Genomic DNA, 21,177 nt, shown 5'->3' on the forward strand with positions numbered 1-21,177 from the left:
TATGAATATTATCTCCAACTTTTGCTTATTTGACTTTGATCATTATTCCTTTTATGGGAAGCATGTTTACATTTTAATGCAGCTAGTGTTAATTATCTGTATTTTTTTGAGTTATGTATTCAGCTAGGAAATACATTCCTATCAGAGTTTAAAAAGAAATTTTATTAAACATTTATCTAATAATTATAAAGTTGTTTATTTCCTGTTTTGTTTTTTAATCCCTTAAAATTAATTTGGAGATATAATATGAAGTAGAAATTTAATTTAATTTTTTCTGTAAAGAAAATGAGTTGGGAAGCTGAGGCAGGCTGATCACAAGGTCAGAAGTTCAAGACCAGCCTGGCCAACATGGTGAAACCCCATCTCTACTAAAAATACAAAATTTAGCTGGGCATGGTGGTGCATGCCTGTAGTCCCAGCTACTGTGGAGTCTGAGGCAGCAGAATCACTTGAACCCAGGAGGCGGAGGTTGCAGTGAGCCAAGATCTCACCACTGCACTCCAGCCTGGGCAACAGAGTGAGACTCAGTCTCAAAAAAAAAAGAAAAGGAAAAAGAAAAAAAGAAACCAGTTGAATGAATTGGCCTAACACCATCCTTCACGGATGTGTGATGCTGTGTTTGTCACATCCCAAATTCCGAGACATGCTTGGTCTTTCTGTGAGCTCTGAATTCTGTTGCATCAAGTCCTTCATCTGTTCCTCCATTAATATACACTGCTTTAAATCTGCAGCTCTTTTAACAGTTTTTATTCTCTGGTAGCGTAAGTCTCCAAACCTTGTTTGTTCTTTTAAACTGTCATGGCTGCTATTGGAACTATATTCTTCAATATGAATTCTAGTAACAGTTTTTTTAGTTCCATCAAAAATGTGTTTGATATTTTTATAAAATATGTAAATATATAGATTAATATGGAGGGAAGGATAGACATGATATTAAATATCTCTATTCATAAATAAGGAATATGTCCCTATTTAATCAAGGGTTCTTTAGGAGCTTTTAATTGTATTTTATACATTCTTCTGTTTTTGTTCATTTATTTATTACTAGGCTGCTTAAAATTTTTGATATTATTTAACTGTATCTTTTAAAAATATTTTAAACGACTTTTTAATGCTTTTATTAATTCCAGCAATCCTAATGAAAACTCTTATACATTTTAATTCTTTGTTTTAGTTTCTTTTGGATTTTCTTTATAGAGAATTGTCTCTTTATCATGTTCATTTCTTTTTCTTTATTATTAGGTAGGAAAGAACTGCTAGTAAAATGTTGAGTAGAGGTGATACTAAGCATCCTTGTCTTATTCCTGACTTAATTAGAACTGCTTTTGAACTCCACCATTAAGTACTGTTTGATGTAGATAAAATTTACTAGGAAAAGAAAGCATATTCAATTAAATATTGAAAGCATATCAATTGAATATTGAATAGAGCAATTGCTTTTGCTATGACAGTTGAGATGATTATATGATTTCTATTTCCTGATGTGTTAATGGGTGAATTACATTAATATATTGACATGTAATACCATTGTTGTATGTTTTGAATAGTTGAATGTATGCATTATGTATACTTGGATATTTTACCACAACATATTTTTGAACTTGGTTTTCTAATATTTTATTTATATTTTTCCATCTACATTCACAATAAGATTGGGCTGTAATTTTATTTTTTAACTGTCTGTAACAGATTTAAGCATCAAAGATATACTAGATACATATTCTGAAAAGCATGGGTCTCTCTCTTTTTCTCTTCTCTCAGATAGTTCAAATAAGACAGAATTCATGCATTCCTTAAAAGTTCACTGAGATGCCAACACAGTTTGAAACTGGTGTTTTGTGCATTGTGTGTGTAGAAAAAGTATTACTACATGAAAAGTAACCATTTACTATCAATTCAATTCTTCTAATAGTATTATTTGTCTAACCATTTCATGTTTATCTATTCTATAATATAGTTAATGATTTTGTGTAAAATTTTACAGTTACCTCCGTTTGCAAATTTATTGGCATACATTTTTTCATAGAATTCTCTTATGAGTCTTTCAATTTCTACTATATTTGAAATCATGGCACCTATGATAATCATTGATACTGCTTCTCTGTGCCTTCTCTCTTGCTGTCTATGACTGAAGCCCACCATTAGCCTTGTTGGCTGTCATTTTCGTTATTATGTCATTCTTCAGTGGAATGTCCTTTCCCCTCCATGTGTTGATGTGTCTCCTCTCTTGTCCATTTCAAAATATGAGAAGTCCTGATAGGCACTTATGGCTTATGAGATTTAAAACAATATTTTTTCCCTAGAGATATTTATAGTTCAGATGAAACAGAGAAGGATGGTTTAGAGAAGGATGGTAATAGAAGTTCCAGCCCAGAAAGTAGTGGGAATTTGTGGGTTCAGAAACATCTTCACAACTTCCTTAAATCATGTTATATAAATAATTGCCTCTGACCAAAGGTCACCTCTACCATTAATAACAATCAAACTTAGTAACATGTGTGTCTATTTTGCTGGTATGGTTTGAGAATATTGTTCAGAAGTATGACAAATACATTAAAATAATTATTTGGGAATTTCTTACATTTAGAATCATTCTATCTGCTTCCATTTTTGAGCTTTATATCATAAGCTTAAAATACAGTAAAAAAAAGTGAGAAGGATTTATTTTAAAACTTCATTGTATATCTTCTAAGCAATCAAGTAAGTAACAAGAATACATATATATGAAATTATTTGATGAGATCATATGCCAGAGAGTCTTACCAGAGAGTTTTCAATTTTGTTGAGTTTCTCACTGCCATGAGAAAATGACAAGAGATTTCAACCATTCTCCCAGAAAAACGTTTGCATAAAATTTGGAGGTACAATGATCCTAAAGCCAAAATTTGAATTCAGGTGATAACCTGTGATTCCGGACCATCCAATTTGTTTTAGCATATGGGTAAAACTAATCCTGAACAATCCCAGAAACAGAACCGTTAACATATTTTAATGTGATAATATCTTGTTCTTAACAAGTTTTCTGAAATCAGATGTGTGAGGTCAGTGATATCAGTTTTAATTCAAGACCATTAAGCAAAACAAACAAAAATAGCAGATGCCTTTTTTATGCAAAACATGAAATTTCTGATTTATATTGGAAGGATACTCTTTCTTCCCAGGTTTCCTTACCCTCCTGTCCTCACATACGTTCTTTTGCTACTTACTTGAATTAGATGACATTCACCCCCAAGGATCAGATCTAATATTCTGCAAGATTTTTTTTTCTAAATCTCTTTTGCACTATTAGATTTTTGCAATTTTAGAGTAAAATAAACCTCAGGGACATAAGGCCCCCTGAGAAATAAAATTTAAATCTATTTCTGGTTACTATTTTGTGACTCCCAACTTAAACATATTCTCTTTCTTCATTTTTTGTCTCTCTCTAGCACACAAAAGCCCAAATTGGCATATACTTATTTTTTGAAGTTAATGGGGTGAGGTATATATTAGATTTTTTTTAAGCATTTGGGAAGAGTTTCTGGAAAATTCTTAAGATATTAAGATAGTTCATGAGTGTTGAAAATCACTATTTTTATATGTTATATATTCGTATTAAACCAACTCTTCTGGAACATTGCTTGGGTAAATTAATGTCATTTTGCACTCTTTTAATGCTTTCAGAATTTTATGGCATTTCACAAAATTGGGATAACTCATTTCTATGTAGCAGATAATTTATTTTACCAATTAAAAGGGGTCTATGGGGTCAAAAGTGATGTTCACTATAATCTAAATAAATGATTTGGCTTTTTACAAATAACATTCATTAAAACCTCTATCGGATATGGAAAAACAAAATGTAAAGTTTCCAAACAGAACTTCATCTTACTTAGAAAATAATGGAACATTAACATGATTATTCATGAGACTTATTCTTGAAGGATATTCTAATTAAAGGATATACTAGAGTTCATGAGTTTCAATTTGGAAGGAAAGAAGCTCTACTTTTCATATAAATATCTTGATACTCATTAGGAATAATCATTGAAATGATTTTCTAAAATGAGGGATTATGTTATAGTTAATGAAGCTTGTATTCAACAGTGCATATTAAGAAAAGCCAAATTTCCTCACTTACAAAATTTCCCAGGATGTTGAAAGATGGAGCGTTGCTCTCACTACTGTGCTTGTGTACTGAGAAGCAGAGCCTGGCTTTATCTGTACCCACTGCATAATGTGGAGGATTTATGTAAATGATACTAGTGCAGATGCTAGGAGACTGTGGACAATTCTTTTCAGGGGATCTCAATAAAATGACACTGAGCTAAATCCTTGAATTCGATAAAGCAATCAGCTGGGCAAGGCTGTGGTTCATTCTCTTATACATATAATATACTTTAATAATGCCATAAATCAATTTAGTTTTTCTGTTTTTATGAAATGTGTGTGTGTGCGTGTGCATGTGTGTGTCCTCTCTTATAGTTTTTGCACTCATGGCTGACCTTCTCAACTGAAGAATGAAAGCTTGTTGTCTGTTGCAGTGATGCTCACAGGCTGCATAATCAAACTTGTAAGTTCTGCAAACAGTTCTGCTGCTGACTACCTATGTGATATTGGACATGTTTCTCTAAATTCCCAATTTCTTCATATGTACAAAGGTGGCCTACTCTATTTGAGCTACTATAACAAAATAACAGGAAACAGGGCAAAGTGGGTAGCTTTATTTCTCACAGTTCTGGAGGCTGGGAAGTCCAAGATCCAGGCATCAATAGGTTTGGTGTCTGGTGAGGGCCCCCTTTTTGATTCATAGATGCAGCTTCTAACTTCATCTTCACATGGTGGAAAGGGCAAAGCAACCCCCTGAAGCCTCTTTTATAAGGGTACTAATCATATTCATGAGGGCAAAAGGGTAGGGTGACCAACAATCTCAGTTCCTCCAGAATTGAGGGATTTTCCTAAACATACTAACACCAAGAAAATCCCAGGCAAACTGGGAGGACCTGGTCACCCTCACAAAGGGGAAAGTAAAGGTATCTACAACAAGTGGTGTGCCGGAACCAGCTTCTACTAGCTAGGAGACCCAATTGTTAAATAGTCAGGAATTATGTGGGCCAACTTTAATATACTCAGAAATTTTGTGAGCTATTGGTAGCTTTAAATTATCTATGCTAGGAATGTTTACACCATAGCAATAAGCAGATGCTACAAATTAGAGTGTTTTTCTTTTCTCCTCAGAGAGCCAGTTAACTAGCATGTCACTGCCTATCACCCAACAAGGCTGATGAAATTACCATTGAAATAATCCATGGAAAATGCTCAGTGGAGTGCATGATACAAGGTAAGTGTTAATTCAGTGTTGTTGATTAGTAATGTAGTATTATCCCTATTAATTATGCCTTAGCTGTCAGTAAATACCTGTTAAATGGAACTGAACTGTGCCTGAAGTCATTCTCTATAACTTATTTCAATGAATTAAAAAAGTGTTCAGAAGATAGACTAAGTTTATCTTCTAGGTCTCCAAACTGGTGGTTTTCTCCTCCCTCTTCACTTTCTCTACATTTCCTCTCTGTGAACCTAAAAAGGCCCTTGTCCCTCAGTCTGGCTGGGCCAAGTGTCTCTAGCCCCAGGAGTGTGTAAGAATTATGCATTGCTGCTGTGCATGGGTTGAAGCACGTAGGATTATGTTAATTAGGTCTCTTCCAAGAGGACACAGTGAAGGTGGCTCCTCTGTTGTGACTGACACCGCCACCACTTGACTTGCCCTTGCCCACTGACCAAATCTTCCCCTGTTTCTCTGACATCCAAAACTGCTAAAAGTTCCTATTTTTAGTCTTTGAATTATAGAGTTTCAGACACGTCTTTCAGTGCATGTCTGTTACGTACTTGGAAAGGTAACATACATATTAGATCATCAACAAAGTGCAAATTAGGTTATCAAGTTAACTCTTGCAAAGATCCTTGCTTTAAAGAAATTGACCCAGGAAGGAGGCCAGATGAAGTCCGGAAACTGGAATGTTACAGGAGAGGGCAGGCCTCAGGGGAAAGGTTATAGACATTCAGTAGGCAGCACTGGAAAACTCAAGTTCTTGGGATGAAGGAGTGGATTAAAGGTGTGGAGGGCAGAGCTGGTGCATGAATAAAGCCAAGATAAATAAAGACACATATGCATCTACAATTCTTGATTTTAGGGAAGCGACCCTCTGAATGTCCAGATTATACAAAGAAGTTGGAGTGAAGAGAGGTAAAATGATTTTAAGCCTCATCATAGCTTTGTCAGGCCAAGCCTAGATCTTAAAGCATAAAAATGTATGACTAAGAGTAAATATGTCTAAGTAATTTAACCTCTGGTTTATTAGGAATCCTAAGTTATGAAAATGAAGACACTGCCTGGACTGATACAAGACAAATGCATCCTAATCCCAATGTATTAATCATCATTTAAAGGCTTTGTCCCCTCTCTGGCTCTGTCCAGCCAAAGTCAGCAGGCATTCCCTCCTAGGGAGGAACAGATCAATCCCTTAGGATGTTGATTTGTGCTGAAGAGCCCTACTGGTCTCCCAGCAAGTTATTTCAAGGAGAAGCAGTGTGTGAGCCAGTCAGTTCCTTCTCAGTGTTGAGGGATTTCCAGCTGATCGCTCTGATTGCTCTCATAGAGATAATGTAGCATCATAAAAGGGGAGTTTCTGTAGCAGCTTACTTGCAATCAATGGCTGCCTGTGGTGTTCCAGCATTCCCTGATGTGAATGCTAGTTTCAGTCTTCTGCACAGTTTAAGAGAGAAAGGGAAGGGATGGCTAAGGGGTACAGGTGAATTTCTGTCCAGACCTAGATCTTCAAAAGTGCTGGCACAGTAAGAGGGACCAACTGGAAATAGCAGCCACCAAGGCATTCCCAATACATGGACATGCATTAGACACCCAGCCCTTGTTTTTTTTTTTTTTTTTTTTTTTTTTTAATTCAATCTCTGTATTGAACGATGTGCTCTTTCCTGTATCTGTTTTAATTCTTGCTCTCTCTTCAATGGTCCCTTGGCTTTTAAAACTATTGACTGAAAGCTTTTTTCCTTTCCTCAAGTCAATTCACTTCAGAAAGTATCTACCCCCATGTACCCAGCAACACACTTCATCCACACCATGAAGCAAACAGAAAGAGACCTAAAGCTTGGTCTATGTGCTTCTGCCACTCATGTCCGAGGCGAGTATCCACTGCACATTTTTTAAAGAAGTGAAAGATTGAATAGTTACAACATCATACATGATGTTAGGAAACAGAATTTATTGTGGATAAAGAAGAATCGAAGCAAATGTTCTAGACCTTTTTGGGAATGCTGCTAATTATAAAATAAAAGATAATGCAAAGAAAAGAACAAAATTTTAGTCAAAGAAAACTAGAGCATTGAAAGCACAGGGTTTGGAATAAATAGCATGTGGTGTTGGGGTGTTTGTGTGTGTGTTGTTTGTTCTTTCATGCAACAAATATATCCCGAGCTGCTACGTGTGCTGGCATTGTTCTAGGGAGCTAGGATGCAGCCTTGAAAGGAACAGTCATTGGTCCCCTGCAGTTCATTTTCTAGTAGGGCCAATAAGTAAATGAATGATTTTTTCAAATATTAGAGATTAGTACAAGTAAGACAATAATACAGGATAAAGTGACAGAAAGTGTCTGGGGCGGGGAGGATGCTTGGAGTTAGGATGACTGGGGAAGGCTTTTCTTAGTTGATGGCAATAAAGAGAAAACAAGACATGTGGAGTGGAGGCAGAGCTTCACAGACAGAGGGACCAAGTCAAGGCTTCAAAAAGGCAACATTTTGGCAGGCTAGAGGCAACCCTGATTCTACATTAGAATTACCTGCAGAGTTTCTACAACTATATCCCTAATTGGATCCACTCCCAGAGAAATTGAGTTAATTGTTTTTGAGTGGTGCCCAGAGATGAGTATTTTAAACACCTCCTCAGGAGATTCAGATGTCAAGGAAAGCTGAGAACTGCTGGGGTGGAGCGCAGTGATTCTCAAACTCAGGAATCAAAATCGTTAGGGAGGCTTATCACATCGAGATAGCTTAGCCCCATCCCTAGAGTTTCTGATTCAGTAAGTCTGGGGTGGGACCCAAGGATTTGTAGTTTCAACAAGTTTCCAGCTGGTCTGGGAACCTCACTTGAAAACCAGTGGGTTGGAGAACAAAAACAGGAGCCAGTATTGAAAGAGGATGTGAGTGATGTGGAGGAAAATAGAAGGAAGTTGGAACTTCTGTAAGAGAGAAAATACAGAGCACAGCTAAAATCATAGAAATGATGAGGGCAGGGGCAAAACTGGATCATTCTGGACAACCAAGGAGAAGATATACAAAGCAAAGTCCGACACATATGGCAGGACAGAGCAGAAACCAGAGGAACTGTTCTGGATGAGCTGGGTAAGACATGAATGTGGAAAGGTAGACACACACACAGAGAAGACAAGCACAGAAATAGCTGGGGAAAGAGGAACAACTGGAAGGACTATCTGGAGTTTGAGAGAATGGCCAAAATTAGAGTCATCAGCACTTATAGATGGAGTTGCAGCAACAGAACTAGATTTGATCCTGTAGGGTGCGTTTAGGTAGGTAAGTGAAGCTAGAAGCAAAGGCAGACTGGAAATGAGAGAAAAGTTGAGGAGGTAGAGGGAAATCAGATACAAATCCTTGAAACCGCTATGGGTCTGCCAACTCATTCAGGGAGCAGGCTGGTAATGGAAGTCAGTGAAGGGGGTCAGTTGTAAGCACCTGGAACAAGCATGCTCGGTCTAAATAGATAGAAGAGACAGTTCCAGGTGATTGTGGTCATTCAGGATTAAAAGTCTTACTGCCCTGCTAAAGGTGCCAACGTATGCAGCTCTTGAAAATGGGCTTCAATTTGTCTTTAAGACTTCATGCATGCCAAATCTGTGTATACCAAATCAGCTGGGTTTGTGGGCTAGTTTGCTACCTTTGGACTACTTAGTATCTATGATCCTTTATATCTCTCAGTTTTCATCATGTGAGTAAAGGATTAGCGAGATGTCACCCAGGTGTATTGTCCAGCATTTAAAAAAAAAATAGAGACGACAGTTGCCTAAATAGAGAAAGCGAGTTGCCTTACGTAAGCATAATGGGAGTCAAGAATAGTCACTAACAGGCCGCCTTGATCAAAGCATAGAACTAAGCCCAAAGAAGGTCCACTTTATATCACACTCATGGGTCTGTTTTCAGTTTGGAGCATGAACTATAAAACATAGCAAGCTTGACCACTTGTATGTCTTTTCTTTGAAGAAGTGTCTGTTCATGTCTTTTGTCCACTTTTTCATGGAGTTGTTTATTCTTGTCAAATTCCTTACAGATTCTAGATATTAGACCTTTGTCAGATGTATCATTTGCAAATATTTTCTCCCATCCTCTAGAATGTTTATTCTGTTGATAGCTCCTTTTGCTGTGCAGAAGTTATTTAGTTTAATTAGGTTCCACTTGCCAATTTTTTTTTTGTTGTAATTGCTTTTGAGGACTTAGTTATAAATTCTTTCCCAAGGCTGATAATCCAGAATGATGTTTCCTATGTTAGTAATAATCAGAAAAATGCAAACTGAAACCACAATGAGATACCATTTTACACCAGTCAGAATGGCTATTATTTAAAAAGTCAAATAACAACAGATGCTGGTGAGGTTGTGGAGAAAAAGGAATGCTTATACACTGTTGATGGGAATGTAAATTAGTTCAGCTACTATGGAAAGTAGTTTGGAGATTTCTCAAAGAACTTTAAAAAGAACTACCATTCAACCCAGGAATCTCATTACTGGGTATATATTTAAAAGAAAATGAAACATTTTACCAAAAGACACATGCACTCATATGTTCATTGTAGCAGTGAGCAGAGACATGGAATCAGCCTCGGTGCCATCAGTAGTAGACTGGATTAAAAACTGTCATATACACTATGGAATATATGCAGCCATAAAAAAGAACAAAATCATGTTTTTTGCAGCAAACTGGATGCATCTGGAGGCCATTATCTTAAACAAATTGACCCAGGAATAGAAAACCAAATACCACATGTTTTCACTTATAAGTGTGAGCTAAACATTGGGTACTCTTGGATATAATGATGGCAAGAATGACACTGGGGACTACTAGAATGGGAAGGGAGGGAGAGAGCAAGGATGAAAAAACTATTGGGTACTATGCTCACTACCTGGCTGACAGGTTGTTATATCCCAAACCTCAGCATCACACAATATACCTTTGTAACAAACTTGCACATGCACCCCCTTTATTCTAAAGTAAAAGTTAAAATTATATTAAACAAATGATAAGGATACACTAGTGGGCACTCAGAGAAAATTGGCCAGGAATGTGAGGCTCTTCTTTTTCCAAGTCTAAAGAGAAATTGTTGAATTACTTGGCTATCATTCAACAATGAGTCAGTGGAACTGTTTTCACGTTTCGAAAGAATGTCTTTAGAAAGAGGAATTTAATTTATTCCAACCAGCACAAATGGACTTTGTGATAGAATTTCCCTCCATTTAATGTACATCTTTCCATTGTCGGAACCATCTGTGTGGGAGTGAACTGCCCAGGGAGCAGGAGCTTCCCATCTCTGGAAGGAACCACGCACAAAATGTACAACCCCCAGAATCAGTGTTGAAGGGACTCAAACATGCAGTGGAGCTTTGTAAGATGACCATTTATGAGCCTGTAATCTGTGTTTTTATTATTCTATGTTTCCTCACAAATGAACAAAGTTTTGAAGAACTTTCGTGAAGTCAACCAAAGTATGTGCCCCAACGATCCTGTAGCTATGGTTTGTCACCATCACTTCCCTGGCTAACTCAGTAAGCCACAAGGCATGAGTGACTGCAATTTTGGGCCATGTTCAATCTGAACACACTCCCGAATTCTTTAACACGTTAGAAACATCAAAGGATAGGAAGCAGGAGAGGCAATCAGATGCAATGCTTGGGAATCAAGTTGCAATCCTTTTACTACTTCTAAGGAGCATTTATTAAACCCCTGCTAGGTACCGTTTCTATGCTAAGCTTTTCCTTAATTTATTTCATTTTGTCTTTTTAACACCCCTATGTGGTTGCTACACTCTCAGTACCTATTTAACACTTGAGGGAAGTTAGGGCCCCAAGTCAGAGCCAGCCAATGAACCCAGGTCTCTCTAAGATCCATACAACCTTGGACAAGTCATTTAGTCCCTGGAAAAATTCATTTTGACATTTTTTAAATGAATATACTCTTTTTAGCTTGGAAGTCTGTAGTTTCAAGTGAGCTCCTCCATGTGAACTTTCCGTAAATTTTAACATGCAGATATGACTAAAAATATGTGAATCCATGAAAGAGAACCTCAGTGTGTTTTTCTATTGCTACATAGGTAGAAGAGGTAGAAGATGATGTCTTGTGATTATAGGCTCTTTGAGTTAGGAGTGATTTAAAACCTTTTATAATTCGATGCTATGACCTGGAAGTAATGAAGAAAAGAATTAAAAAGACAAACTGCTACGTAGGCAGATCTCAGTATTTAAAAATCAAGCCAATAATGGGATAAGCAATTGTCTCTATGTGAGACCTGGCAATTTAAATGCTAAAAGTAGAAAAGCTGGAAAATAATATTTACATTTTAATGCAATATTCAACTAAATGGCTCCTAATCTTTAAAATATTTGAGAAGCCTGATTTTCTAAAATATAAAAATACAAATTATATTGTTTTTCTTTGAACAGGAGTGGTTGTGTACTAGTAGTGACAGTGCACTAGGTACAATTCATCTTAATTAAAATCAGCCAGTTCTTCCTTGATCTTTATTGAGTGTGTGTGTTTCATTTAAATGAAGTCATAATCTCTTCTCCAGATGCACATACCCTTTCACCAAGCTCCTTGGAAAATGAGCTCCCATGTTATTGTATTTGTGTATAAACAGAACAGTTATTCAGAAAAAGTATTTGAGAGTCCACCTATCTAGCTGACAATGGTAAGTTCAATTTGTGGGTTTTTATAAATCTTCTTGTACTCATGCTTTGAAAAATATCTTCATGATTAGAAACCATTTGTGTATATATTATTAACATATTTGACACTACATTAGGTAGACTATGTTTGTATCACATTTCCTTCTGAGAATTCTTTCTTCTGAGAAGAGTAGCTGGTTCCTTTTGCTGCTTAGTAAAGACGAAGGTTATTTTTCTCCATCTGAAATGTTTGCCTTCTATCAGGCCTATCCTTGGGTTAGTTCTGGCCCTATTCCCTCCTTAAAGCCTGAATCGAATATTGGAGTTTGGTTTCTTTCCTATCTCTACAGTAATTACTGTCGACAGTACCTGCTAAAATACTTACAAGACAGCAGGGCTCAATTGTTTTTCCCCTCAGCAGAATACATTAGTGAAAGAGAATCCTTAAATGGATGCCTAATATGTAAAATAGGGAAGAGCTTAGCAGGGCCTTTCTGTTGGAATCCATTAGGCCTGAGTTAGGAACCTCTAGTGAATTCTTATAATTTTATGTTGCCTTGACATCTATTTATTTATTTTCCTTCCTTCCTTCCTTCCTTCCTTCCTTCCTTCCTTCCTTCCTTCCTTCCTTCCTTCCTTCCTTCCTTCCTTCCTTCCTCTCTCCTTCTTTTTTTTTTTTGTTTTTTTTTGTTTTTTGAGATGGAGTCTCACTCTGTCTCCCAGACTGGAGTGCAGTGGCATGATCTCTGCTCACTGCAACATCCACCTCCCAGGTTCAAGCGATTCTCCTACCTAAGCCTCCAGAGTAGCTGGGATTACAGACACCCAGCTAATTTTTCTATTTTTTGTAGAGATGGGGTTTCACTACCTTGGCCAGGCTGGTCTTGAACTCCTGACCTCGTGATCCACCCACCTCAGCCTCCCAAAGTGCTGGGACATCTATTTTCAATACAAGTTTAGTTTTTTCATGCCATAAGCAGGGCTCAGTCACCCTTCACAGTTTCCAGTTCTACACTACACCCAGATGGCTCAAGTCTATGGTCAGAGATAAAAACTTAGAGGCATCTCTTTCATCTTGCTTCCCAGAAACTTCCTTTAAAGGGACCATTCAGGTGTTTATTTTTAAATTGGTGCAAAAAAAAAAAAGAAAAATAACACAATTACTTTTGCACCAACCTAATCTTTGCCCATGAACTTAAAGTGATATGCATCCTATTCCTTATATACACTGCTTGTTGCCTCAATCTGTGCACTCTCTCTCTCTCTCTCTCTCTCTGACGCTTCATTCCTGCATCACGTGACTGGGACTGTCCTTATTGCCAGAGCAATGGTCAGGCAATTGCACACGGGTCACATAAGAGCTACAAGGGCATCTTCCAGTATAAACAAGTTTCCCTTGTGAGGGACCCCCTTCCATGGGTTGAAAAATGAGGCATTAGGCTGTCCATCAGGTCCAAAAGTATTCCGTGAAAGGCATACTTCCGCACTCATGTCCAGGTCCCTTGCTTTTCTGTTAGGGGAGGGTTGCTGGCCACCTCCGTTTAGCTGGGGGCTCTCAAAACAGAACCCCTTCTGTATCTGACCAGCTGAGGCCCTCATCAGAACTCCTAAGATTCCACAGAGAATAATTTGAAAACCACTAGAAAAAAAGTGACAAATTCCAGTTTCTACAGAGACAAGGCAGATAATATAAAGGAAGGAAATGTACTGGCGGGATCTGGGCTACACGAGGGGTGCATGCTCAGTCTAAAGGGACTGCTACATCTCACACTAATGTCAAGTAGAAACTAAAGGCCCAGTCTTTCTAGATCATTCTTCAAGCGAAGACAGATTTCCAGATTGCCTTTAATATGATTTTCTCAACTTATGAATATTGGCAATACATTTATTTTTATTTTTATAAAATTATGGATAGGCAAAGTACAACACATCTGCTGGCCAAATCTAGCCTGCAAACTCCCAGATAATGACCTCTGAATCTTTAAATGTAGACCTGAGTAAAGTAAAGGTCATGCTTGTTATATTTGTTACTTTATCTTCAGTGCCAAGTATAATCCCTGGTGCAGAGCAGGTGTCCAAATTTGTTGAATGAAAGAAAAAGTGATGAATGGTTAGATTGTCTCCACCACTGTCATAATGTTTCCAGTAATTTCATTGTTTTCTGACTTAAGTAAAGGCAATGTGGTATGATAGAAGGAGCACCTGGTAAGAAGAGAGAAGATGTGGTTCACAGTATAAATCTGTCTACTCTTATTTTACTTGAGTCTTAGTTTGCTTATCTACAAAATGAAGCTGAGATTAGATGACTGTATTGTTTTTTTCAACCAATACTTCAAGGAGCTTTTAAAACTTTGGTAAGAGATGACTCAAGTGGCTTCTGAAGGGATGAGATGAATGCCTGATAAGGAGAGAGTCTTTGGGATTTAGGGATTTAGATGGTTACATTTGCTTTTTGGTAAATGATAGCAGTATAAACATAATTATTTTTCTACTTCTTTCCAGAACCTTGCAGAAATGACAAGACAGGTTTGATTTTTTGACTTTGTAATATAAGGCATAAGAGAACAGACCAAGAGACAGGCCAAGAGAACGAAGAACAATACAAGAGCAAAAAGAAATGAGAAACTGGGGACTTAGCAAACTCAAGAAGATTTGATTCTAAGTCAGCCTGCTGCTTTTTACACCAAGTCAAGTCTTGTAGGACTCTTTGATCCTTTGGACTATGTTCATGTATAACCTTTTAAAATGTATTTTAAAAGGATACATTTGAGCAGAAAGTTCTAATGCTAAGAATATTGTAAACCACTTGAATAGAAAGTCCTCCAGGATTTACTATTCTATGATTATATCCAGCACAGTAGGCTGCATTGTACGGAATCGTGGATTTTGTACATTCCTCTAAGTCCTAACACAACACATGTTAGGTGGGCATACAGCTTGAGGTTCATAAAAGCTTCTTGTCAAGACTACGTTTTTCTGGCATCTTTACTCACAAAAATCAGAAGGAGAGGCCAGGCGCGGTGGCTCACACCTGTAATCCCAGCACTTTGGGAGGCCAAGGTGGGCAGATCACGAGGTCTAGAGACGGCCAAATGGTGAAACCCCATCTCTACTAAAAATACAAAAATTATCTGGGTGTGGTGGCACCTGCCTGCAGTCCCAGCTACTTGGGAAGCTGAGGCAGGAGAATCGCTTGAACCTGGGAGGTGGAGGTTGCAGTGAGCCGAGATCACGCCATTGCACTGCAGTCCGACAGAGCAAGACTCTGTCTCAAAAAAAAAATCAGAAGGAGAGTCGGAGGAAGGACACATGGCACCCTCTCTGGTAATGAATTCTGTGAAATTCCATGCTTTTAAAGTTCATTGTCACATCTGTCATTTATGAAACCTCTGTAAAAATCCAGAATCCAAGTCACTTGTTTTAGAAATTCATTAATTGGCCTTTCAGAGCCAAGACAACAAGTATGGCCAAAGAATCATTTCTGATGAGATCAGCAATAGCAAAACTGAAGCAATCTCATTTTAGAAAATATCTAAATGGGTTTCACTCATCAGAGTGTTTCAGATTCTTTCATGGCTTCAAATATAATGGACAGAGCTGGGTTTCCTTGAGATAGCATTTCAGTGAAACACTTTTTAATTCATTTTACACAGCTCTTATTAGATTTGTAAGAGGATACACACTGAATAAGCACTCCATGGTCACTTGAGAGGAGAGTAGTTACGTGACTCATTTAACAGGCAATTACCTGTTTAAAAAGAGACAAATATCCTATGTCTGACAGAGGCTATGACTGCATGACATGAACCAAATGTTTGAGACTATTGAAAACTCCTACAATGAAGTGGATTCTGTGCTCCTATACAGAATTCATTGGCCTTCAACTAATAAAATATAGATGTTTGATGGAACTGTTAAGAATCTCACCATCTTAATCATGGTAATGGTTACACAGAGCTACACATGTGTGATAAAAATGCATAAAAATACACACACATGAGAATGCATGTAAAACTAGTAAAATCTGAATAAGGTTGGTGAATTGTGTCAATGTCAGTGTTCTGGTTGTGATATTATACTGCAATGTTAAAAGAGTTTACCATTAGCGGAAAGTGGGTGAGGAGTATACAGTATCTCTCTATATTATATCTTACACTGCATGTGAATCTACAATTATCTCAAGATAAAAATTCACAAAACCAAGCAGTTTTTGATGGCATCTATTGATGTGGTATCATCCACTCTACCAGATGGCTTACTGTCATCATCCCACTTATATGTACTGTGAGATAAGGGTGTGGCTCTTACTTCTGGGCAGGTGGGCTTCACATGAAGAGCGACTTCTAAAAGTTCTCTTGTGTTTCAGAATATCATTGCTGATGCTAGAATTGAGGTTAAGATGTAATTCTTTTTTCTCCCTCTTCTCATGCATGCTTTGGAATTTGGGATCAAGAGAGTTGGCACCCTGTCTTTGTTTTCTATACTATATATGCTGATGGTTTTGTTTAGCTCCAGATCAGTTTGATAGAGATATTGGAGATGGTCACCTGACAGACAGGTTATTGGATTCTTCTGAGAGCCTATTTGTGAATTGCATTAATGGTTTCTTTCTGTGCCCTTTGCCATGTAACTTTGTAGATATCCATCTATGAATAGGGCTTTAGTTTTACCCCTTGACTCTGGGCTTGGCCTTGTGCTTGTTTGGGGCAATGTTAGCAGACGTGAGCAAGCAGAGACTTGAAAATCATTTGTGCGGTTGAGCTTTCCCTTTTGGACTTAGAACATCACCAGGACAAGAACGTGCCTGGACTAGCCCATCCTTTAGCAGGAGGACGATGAAAGAAATGTGGAGCAGAGCTGCCCAATTAAACTGCACCAGCAAAATTCAGGCTGAAGCACAGTCCCTGTGCTTGCTGAGGGGACCCACAGACCTATAATAAGCCCAGTCCAGAGTAGCTGCCCCACGGACACATGAATTCTAATTGCTGATTGTTGTTTGAAACCATAGGGTTTTGAGGTGATTTTATATGCAGCAGTAGTTGGTAATCGTAATTCTGAAGGATGGCCTTTTGGATTTCAGGTAGATGACAGGGATCTGAAAGATTGAAATAGAAGGGCAGTGTGTGTGGTGCGGGGCATCTGTTAATTCTTCACACATGTAGGAACTAGAATACCAAATGGCAACTGAGTTACAGAAAATGGGCAGCTACCCATTATTACAGTGTAGGAGATAAGGGTCTCTTTAGGTCATGAAGTTAAACTGATGCTCAGATATCTGAGCTTTTTAATTAAGTTCATTTGAATAAAGACCAAGTGGGGTTGAACCAGCAACAGTGAATTAAGTGACTTTAGCTATTAGGTCTACAGAAAAAGAAATCAAGCAGTAGGTTGAGGTTAGGTCTAGATCAGGAGGTGGAATTTTTTCTGTGAAGGTCCAGATAGCAAATATTTTACACTTTGTGGGCTCTACGTTCTCTATCACAACTTTTCAATATGCCTATTGTTGCACAAAAGCAGCCATTGCTAACATGCAAATAAATGTGAGTGACTGCCTTCAATAAAATTTTATTTACAAAAACAGAGGGTCTGGAATTGGCCCACAGGTTATAGTTTACTCACTTCTCATCTAGATTCTTGTAATAATATTATGTCTGGAATTGGTGGGTTCTTGGTCTCACTGACTTCAAGAATGAAGCCGCGGACCCTCGTGGTGAGTGTTACAGTTCTTAAAGACGGTGTGTCCTGAATTTCTTCCTTCTGGTGGGTTCGTGGTCTCACTGGCCTCAGTAGTGAAGCTGCAGACCTTCACAGTGAGTGTTACAGCTCTTAAAGGCAGCGCGTCTGGAGTTGTTCATTATTCCTGGTGGGTTCGTGGTCTCACTGGCTTCAGGAGTGAAGCTGCAGACCTTCATGGTGAGTGTTGCAGCTCATAAAGGCGGCACATCTGGAGTTGTTCATTCTTCCCGGTGGGTTTGTGGTCTCGCTGGCTCCAGGAGTGATGCTGCAGAGCTTCGCATTGAGTGTTATAGCTCACAAAGGCAGCGTGGACCTGAAGAGTGAGCAGCAGCAAGATTTATTGCAAAGAGCAAAAGAACAAACCCTCCAGGCTGTGGAAGGTGACCGAAGCTGGTTGCCACTGCTGGCTTGGGCAGCCTGCTTTTATTCCCTTATGTGACCCCTCCCACATCCTGTTGATTGGTCCATTTTACAGAGAGCTGATTGGTCCATTTTGACAGAGTGCTGACTGGTGCGTTTCTAATCCTTGAGCTAGACACAGAGTGCCAGACAGAAAAGTTCTCCAAGTCCCCACTAGGTTAACTTGATACAAAGTACCAATTGGTGTATTTACAAACCTTGAGCTAGACACAGAGTACTGATTGGTATATTTACAAACCCTGAGCTAGACACAGAGTGCTGATTGGTGTATTTACAATTGGGGAGGTAGGGGAGGCGGGGGCTCCGACATAGCGGGCTGCAGGTCCTGAGCCCTGTCCTGCGGGGAGGCGGCTGAGGCCTGGCAAGAATTTGAGAGTGGTGCATGCGGGCCGGCAGTGCTGGGGGACCCTGCGCAACCTCCGCAGCTGCTGGCCCAGGTGCTAAGCCTGTCACTGCCCCGGGCAGGGGTGGGGAGTTTGGGGGGACCCGGCTGGTGCCAGGGCAGGCACCCACTGGAACTCATGCTGGCGTAGCCCCAGTTCCCACCCATGCCTCTCCCTCTACACCTCCCCAGCAAGCAGAGAGAGCTGGCTCCGGCAGCAGCCAGCCCAGAGAGGGGCTCCCACAGTGCAGTGGCAGGCCAAAGGGCTCCTCAAGCACCGCCAGAGTGGATGCCAAGGCCAAGGAGGCACCGAGAGTGAGGGCCGCTAGCACATTGTCACCCCTCAATATTGTTATTGAATAAAACATTTAAAACTAATTATTTGTGAGAAATTTAAGGTAAAAATTGCAAATGTGTGGCATGTATACTCAAAGTTCTCCCTTTGAGATAATAATAGACATCACAATCTTTCCTGGAATTCTTTCTCCCAGTTTGGAAATATCCTCTGAATTGTTCATATCGCAGCAATCGAGACAGTCATTACCAATTTGTCATTGCTTGTAAGCTACATAAAGGAAAATAATAATATCCACAACTCAAAGGCTTCTCTTTTACTAGCCATAGAAAAATGTTCCAACTTTGCAAAATGACTGCAAATTTAACTTAAACCCTCTGACAACAAATGGAGGTAAGTGTAATAGAATAATAATAAAAACATTGAATTTATAAGAATTTATTAATGTTATTTTATGTTGAATCATTTGCTTTTGATGTATACATATTTGCTTTTGAAGCTGTGAAACTTGGATTGAAGATACAGTAGGGAACATGAAGATCCATACTAGGGATCATCTGGTTAAGGTGGAGTGTGGAGTTGTAAAAAGTAGGTGCATTGGCGGTGGAATGAGGAAAGAATAGTTTGTAAAATTAGATAGGTTCCTTGGTGCGATGCTCCATGAATGTAGCTACACCATGTGTCTGTGGACAGTGAGATATGATGATGAGACAGATTGGATAAGAATCTTGGTGACTCATTCCCTCAGCTCCATGGAGGTGAATGTCATCTTTGCCACAGAGCTGTGATGGCTGCAGATGGAAGAAGGTTTGAAGAAAAACTGTGAACACTGCAAGCTATTTTGAGGAAATCTGTCAAAATGGAAAAGTATTTTCTCCTCAGTGGTCCAACATAAATCCAATATGGATTATTGATCATGGTTTTTGGCAATTTCACTTGAACTGAGCCTAAATAATCAGGCACGTGCTGTGCTGAGTACTGCCAAGGTTGTTTAATTGCAAAATCAATTCCAAGGCAGTGTATCTCCTAGCCAAGGCTTCTTTGCTAATCAGGCCTGAATGTGTTGGATGGGGGTAGCCAATAAGATGCAACACTGGCCTTCTGTTATAACAATGACATTTCCTTTTTACAGTTCTTTATGGCACCCTCATCCCTTGGTAATGGCTTGTGAACAGCTTGAACTCCCCAGGCAATTCTTGAATAATCTTTTCCCCACACAGCCATAAAGAAGGCCAGCCTGGAAACTTGTATCACATGATTTGATCAGTCTGCTGACAGGGCTGGAGAGTTCTCTTGATATGACACTTGTGAAGTGGTAGTAAAGCTGGGTCTGATCCACAGTAGCAGGTGGCTTAGGCATCAGCAATGCAGTCATTTAATGAGATAAGCTTGGAAACACCGAGCAAAAGTTTAGAGGACTGAATATTTAGTGAGAAAGTTCAATCAGTATAGTTATTCTTTGGAGAGGGTGCCCCCAAAGCCTTGGAAGAAGTAAAAATTGTAGGGCTATGACTTTTGAGTGAGCCCATAAAACTTTCTAATTCTTGGCAAAACAGAAAGGATTTTAAAACATCGAGTTGGATGAGGTTCCTCTTGAAGCAGGACTTGCAGTTGCCCTAGAGTCACAGGGGACTGGGCTGAGGAAATCTTTGACTTAATTTGCATTTTCCCAATCATATTAGTCTGTTCTCACATTGCTGTAAAGATACTACCTGAGATTGGGTAATTTACAAACAAAAGACATTTAATTTACTCACAGTTCTGCATGGCAGAGAGGCCTCAGGAAACCTACAATCATGGCAGAAGGTGAAGGGGAAGCAAGGCATGTCTTACATGGTGGTAGGAGAGAGAGATGTGGGGGAAACTGCCGCTTTTAAACCATCAAATCTCATGAGAACTCCCTCAGTATCACAAGAACAGCATGGGGGAAACCACTCTCATGATCCAATCACCTCCCTCCCACCAGGTTCCTCCCTCAACACATGGGAATTACAATTTGAGATGAGATTTGAGGGGTAACACAGACCCAAACCATGTCACCCACGTATGCCCTGCTGAAAGACAGGTATTCTGAGATCAAGTGACACTAATCATCCTGAGCTGAGATCTCCTGGCATTCCTCTCTACCTCCACTCTTTCTTTGACACCTCTCTGACCACTCCTCAACTGCCAACCCCCATGCACATCTTCAATCATGAGAAGAAAAAAGGACCTCTCCTCTTTATCTTGTTTTTGTGTTCCAAACTCAGAATCTCTTGTCCAAAATGGTTGGTCAGACAACTTATGAGTGAAGCTGAATTTAATAGTGTCAAGTGTCTATAAATTGTTACACTCTTCGGGGATCACAAGGTCAAGAGATCCAGACCAACCTCACCAACATGGTAAAACTCTATCTCTACTAAAAA

At 39.0% G+C, this 21,177-nt stretch overlaps 1 long non-coding RNA gene across 1 annotated transcript; it reads left to right on the forward strand.

Annotated features, from left to right (window-relative positions):
• The first annotated feature begins 5,223 nt into the window (after positions 1 to 5,223).
• Positions 5,224 to 14,600, forward strand: LOC105481286 (uncharacterized). The gene is made up of 3 exons (XR_986873.2): positions 5,224 to 5,320; positions 11,843 to 11,962; positions 14,442 to 14,600. It is a non-coding gene; the product is annotated as an uncharacterized lncRNA (long non-coding RNA).
• Positions 14,601 to 21,177: the final 6,577 nt, after the last annotated feature.

The sequence above is a fragment of the Macaca nemestrina genome, chromosome 11, assembly GCF_043159975.1.
Source record: "Macaca nemestrina isolate mMacNem1 chromosome 11, mMacNem.hap1, whole genome shotgun sequence".
In the NCBI taxonomy this organism is placed as follows: domain Eukaryota; kingdom Metazoa; phylum Chordata; class Mammalia; order Primates; family Cercopithecidae; genus Macaca; species Macaca nemestrina.